We start from the raw sequence: 5,807 nt of genomic DNA, 5'->3' as shown, positions 1-5,807 counted from the left end.
TAATGTATTTGTCACAGTTTATTAGGGTTCTTGGTTGTAAGAGATTAAACCGACTGAATTAAACCCTCCATATATTCTTCTAGAATCAAAAATTCAATTTATTTGTTTTTCTTTAATATATCGTGGGATGAGCTTGCATTGTAAAACAAAGAATCGATCCGAGAAAGATTTACAGAAAAAAAAAAAAAAAAACAAATATTCAGCAATAGAGAGTCGATAAAAATGTTCCTTGGGTCTTCATTTGCTACATAATGATTTCATTTACCTTTGGAGTGATGAGGGTCCCTTCACTTATCAAAGGAGAATTTTGGCATGAGAAGGCTTGGATTCAAGTTCCTGGCTATTCCACTTCCTGTCTGTAGTGGAGCATGGCACATCACACTTCTGACATCACATGGCTCATCTGTAAAATGAAAGGAAGGATTCTTGACTTACCCATCTTAAGTGACTTTTTTAAGAAACAAAAAGTCAATTCATGTAAAAATTCTTTGTAAATTGTGAAACATGAAAGCATATTACAAATATAAGACATTATTACCCTGAAGTTATAGGCTTGAAATATGAAGTATTGTCATGGAATCCTTGGGTGTTCCTTTGCCAGCCGGAAACTGCAGATAAAGAATAATATCATCAGGTAACTGGCTTTCACATGTATTGCGGAGAAAAGGTGGAAGCAAAAGGAATAGTATCACTAAAATGTTTGCTCAATAATAATTTTCTTATTCATCTGAGCTAGATTCACTATTAGAAGCTTACAGAGTGAGAGGGAGTCTTTCCCCTCAAATTTATATTACTTTCTTTAAGAATATTGACAATTATAACTGTATCTACAAATGTCTCATTTATGGCTTTCTCAAAACATTTTTTCAAAAAGGTACAAACACGCCAAAAATATCAAAAGTGATTTGGTTCCTAGTTATATAAGCGCAACTCCTGCAAGACTGTTAGATAAGCATTGAATACTTTCCCCTTTACCAACGTTGCCCTTCAGAATGAACGATTAGGAAATTTAAATTGCATTATCATATTTGAATAGGACTTTGCATAGACTTTTTTATATTATTTCTTTTTTGAGACAGAGTCTTATTCTGTCGCCCAGGCTAGAATGCAATGGTGTGATCTCAGCTCACTTCAACCTCTGCTTCCTGGCTCCTGGGTTCAAGCTATTATCCTGCTTCAGCCTCCTGAGTAGCTGGGATTACAGGCGTGCACCACCATGCCCGGCTAATTTTTGTATTTTTAGTAGAGATGGGGTTTCACCATGTTGGCCAGACTGGTCTCAAACTCTGACCTCAGCTGATCCTCCTGCCTCAGCCTCTCAAAGTGCTGGGATTACAAGCGTGAGCCACCATACCTAGCCGACTTATTTTCATTTATTAATTTATTTGCATAGTAGTGTGAGGTACATGGGAAGATGCCCATTTTTCAGAAATAGGAAATGAGAAGAACTACTATAGATGAGAGAGTAGGGAAAGAAAACAGGACCTTGTAGTTTATTTCCTACCTGTGTTGAGTTTAGTTGTATAACTGTGTGTCAGTATAACCAGGTGGTAAAGGGGAGTGAAGAGAAAATTCCGGGACTGTGGGCACATTTAAAAGCAGCTCTACTTACTGTGGTGAGTTTAGAGCTTTAGAAGCAATTACATCAGCTAACTCAAAAGACCCTTCAAAAATTTTAAGGCCACACATTTTCAGCATGGAGTATCCACGCTGCCTGTTCCACCCACTTTCCATTTAATCATCCTGTCTCTCACTTTAACTCTTAGGTCAGATGTTTGAAAGAACTTAAGCATCTGACCTTAGAAAAGTACACTATGTTCCCCACAAATTCACAGATTCCATGGAAACTAAACATGGTGCATTTAAAAAATAGGTAAACAATAAATTAGCTATAAAAAAACTCTCCATTTTATTTTATATTAAGCTTGGCTGATTTTGTACAGCTGCTTTCTCAGTAAATGAGTTTGGAAATTTCCACTGTAAGACTTTTCACTTAGGACTCATAGAAGAAAGAGGTCAGTATTCTTATCTTATCTCTGCTACTTACTCACTGTGTGATTTTGCCCAAACTAAGACAAAAATTTGTAATAAGCAAATTTTTGTGGATAAGCAAAAAAAAATTGTCTTAGTTCTTAGCACAGTGCCCTGACACATGCTAGTAGCTCAATAAATGTTTCTTCAATCAGTAAATGAATGAATGAATCGATGTATGAACAAGAGTTTTTGTTGATTGATAGTTAGACCTTATAAGTATCCTCCAGATGAAATGATAAAGGCTCTTCTTATCAGTCTTTTTTTGCTTGTTCCTAATATAGGGCAAACCAATCTGAAGGAGTTGGAAGACAATTTCAGTCATATTGTGTCCCCTCCTTTAATAAATGATGCAATTTCTGAGTAAAGCAATTCAATTTCTCTTAGTTGTTGCAATTATTTACCATCTGATTAAGGCAAGTGTGTCTTGCTTTAAATGAAAGCTTGCTTTCAGGTGTTGTTACAATAAATAAATTTAGATCAATACCTTATTGATTCTGCTATATACTGAACAAAATCCTTACCATATGCTTCTAGTACCTAACTAAACTGCTGCCAAGGACTGTTCAGGTTGGCATAACTATTCAAACTAATTATGAAGTAGCTTCTGCCTTGGAGATTGAGTGTAAAAAGTGACACACTGGTAATTATCTCTAAAGAACAGAAAGAAATAAAATTGAAGAAGGGCATTGAAAACATAAATAGAAAAAAAGCATGAGGAAAATGAAGAAAAGATGAAAGTAAGAAAAGTGAATCGTTTTTAACCTCCACAACTCAATTGATGTATATTTGTATGCCTATCTAGTTTTTTATGTCTAAGAAAAAAAGGACAATTAGTCTATAAAGATGAAAGGTTGTTATCCTAGGGTCTCTTGTTAATTGAATAACAAGAAGAGAAAATGCTGCAGAAGAGGGAATCTGGGGAGATCATCACAGGGAAGAAGAAATAAAGTTAACAGGTTGGAATAAATATGGAAATAAAAAATGGGAAATAACATTAAACTAGAGAGAAATGATTTCTCATCATTCTTTTTGTGCATTGGATAAGCAAAAATAAATGTTGGTAGAGTGAGTACTCAATCCCTTACTGCCTAAATTGTTTCTTTTCTTGAATGTGACTCAACCAGAAAAAAGTATCAAAAGCAGAGAATGCTTCACCCACTCCCCACTTAGTTTCCCTTCCTTTCCTATAACTTTGAGGTAGAGAGAGAAAGAGGTTATTGAATAAAAGTGAATACAAAAAGAAATTGGCATCATTATTCAACAAGTACTTATTAAGCACCTACCCTATTCAGGGTATGTGGGATACAAAAATGGATGGCAAATGTCTTTCCATACACTGTTCATAGTCTTTTTTTTTTTTTTTTTTCTGAGACAGGGTCTTACCCTGTCATACAGGCTGGAGTGCAGTGGCATGGTCATAGATCACTGCAGCCTCAAACTCCTGTGCGCCAGTGATCCTCCTGCTTCAGCCTCCAGAGAAGCTGAGATAGTTTGACAGATTTAATGAAGTAACTAACAGGATAAATGATTCATTCAAGGCAACTGAACAGGTCAGTTTTATAAACTGAAGTTAAACATTTAGAATTGCTTTAAAATGGCTTTTTTGTTGTTATTGTTTTTGAAATTAACCATGGAAGAGAAAGTAGGAATCCATTTTTTTCTTGTCTTTTTCTTTTGTTTTACAATTGAAAAAAAATGTTTTTATTAAACATTGTTGCTTCTGATAGCTCCACAAAGTTGGTCCTTTCCTGAAGGAAAATATACCCATTAAGTGATAAATCTTGAGATAAGAAAAGAAAAAGCTAAAATCCAGCATTACAGGTAAGAACAGTAGCCCATTATCATGACTAAGAAAAATAGGTTTGTTTTACTTACAAATCCCTAATGACTTCTCAAATGTCATGCTAATGACTCAGTGATTACTCACTCATCAAAGAAAACACTCCATACTTAGAAGCCTTCAGGGCTACATTAGATCCTCACTTGTCTGAAGGTCACCTATAATTATTCACTCACCCACCTCACAGGGGCACTGTATGGAATGACTAATGTATCATTGATAACTACTTTAAATGGTACATATTAAAAGCCAGATTCACATCTTGTATTCCTTTATGGAAAGTCATTGAAAAGGTACAATAATGAAATAGTCTTTGGAGACTTTCAGCAAAAGAACCTGTCTGAATGGATGAGAAATCATTTTTTAAAAGCAAGCTCACCAAGAAAGGACTGCAGTTGCTGTAAAGCCTTGGCCCCCAGTGTTATCTTAACAAATATTCTTGACATATATTACATTACATCATTGCTGCCATCTGTACACAACACTATTTTTTGGTGACAAATAAGTGTGATAAGATGCAGCTCTTGAGACTATTATGATTTTATTTTAAATAAATGTGTTTTAGTAATTTAGCCTTTAACACAAAATGCTATTGTATTTTAGGACGGGGTTGGTTCTTTTTAAAGTGAAACAAATCTTGAAGTTGCAATTTAAATATACATTGTTTTCTTTTGGTAAACTCCAGGAGAACACATCTTCAATATCCCATTTATTTTTCTGCATTTAAAGAACAAATTATAGATTAAATCCACTGGGAATCACACATTTTAAATGACTCATGCTCATTCTTGTGAGTTAATAAGAAAAAGTATTTATATAAATTCAGAAAAATATTCTCTGCAGCTTCTAAAGTGAAGACATGTTATGAGCTCAGAGGTAATCAAATATGAAGCCAGTATATTCTGGATCATGGTGTGCTAAGGCTTAGTTAGAATAAGAATAAGAAAGAAGAAAACTAGATTCAAAGTATCAGTATTTCTCTGGGAGGCAAGAGAGGTTGTGGTATCAACAGTTCCCAGCTATCTATCAGAGTCTACCTAAAGAGGTAGCATCTCACCAGCCTTTTGATTAAGCATTAGTGTAATGGTTAATTTTTGGTGTCATTTTGACTGGATTAAGAAATAACCTAGATAGATGGAAAACCATTATTTCTGGGTGTATTTACGAGGGTGTTTCTGAGGAGATTGGCATGTGCCTCAGTGGACTGATTGGAAAGATTCACCTTCAAGGTGATTAGAAACCATCCAGTAGGCTGGGGGTCCCTGTGGAACAAAAAGGCAAAGAAAAGGTGAATTCTGTTGCTCCTGGAGCAGGGAGACCCTTCTTACCCTGCCCTTGGACATTAGAACTCTAGGCTTTTTGGCCTTTGGACTCTGTGACTTGTGCCAGCAGCTTCTAAGGCTCTCCTGCCTTATTTAGCCTTGGACAGAGAGTTATACCTTTGGCTTCCCCGGTTCTGATGCCTTTAGACTTGGACCAAGCCAGGCTATCTGCAACCCAGGGTCTCCAGCTTGCACAGAGCCTATCATGAGACTGACTTCTCAGACTACGTAATACCATGAGCCACTTCCCCTAATGAATTACCACTTGTCCGTCTATCTATCTATCTATCTATCTATCTATCTATCTATCTATCTATCTATCCATCCATCCATCCATCCATCCATCCTGGATAACCCTGACTAATATAATTAGACTAGCTCTATGAAAAAGTGATACGTGATGGCAGAAATCCTCATGAGTTACAGTGGTAAATAGCAAATGGACAGGGGAAAAAGGAGAGTGACAATAGGTGTACAAAAGTCTAGTAGGTAGAAAAACCATCCCCAAGTATGTCCATTCCCTAAAACCCTAAAATCTGTGAATATTTTATGTTTCATAACAAAACACACTTTGCAGATATAATTACAATGGGAGATTATTTTGGATCACC

General features: G+C 35.8%; 1 long non-coding RNA gene across 1 annotated transcript; it reads right to left on the bottom strand.

Annotated features, from left to right (window-relative positions):
- Positions 1-280: 280 nt before the first annotated feature.
- On the bottom strand, positions 281-5,164 carry LOC134736077 (uncharacterized). Its single transcript, XR_010119776.1, has 3 exons — positions 5,097-5,164; positions 539-608; positions 281-403 (listed from the first exon to the last, which is right to left on the bottom strand). It is a non-coding gene; the product is annotated as an uncharacterized lncRNA (long non-coding RNA).
- Positions 5,165-5,807: the final 643 nt, after the last annotated feature.

Source organism: Symphalangus syndactylus, chromosome Y (genome assembly GCF_028878055.3).
Source record: "Symphalangus syndactylus isolate Jambi chromosome Y, NHGRI_mSymSyn1-v2.1_pri, whole genome shotgun sequence".
NCBI lineage: Eukaryota > Metazoa > Chordata > Mammalia > Primates > Hylobatidae > Symphalangus > Symphalangus syndactylus.
Note: the sequence above shows the minus strand (reverse complement) of the source record. Positions and strands in the feature narration are given on the sequence as shown.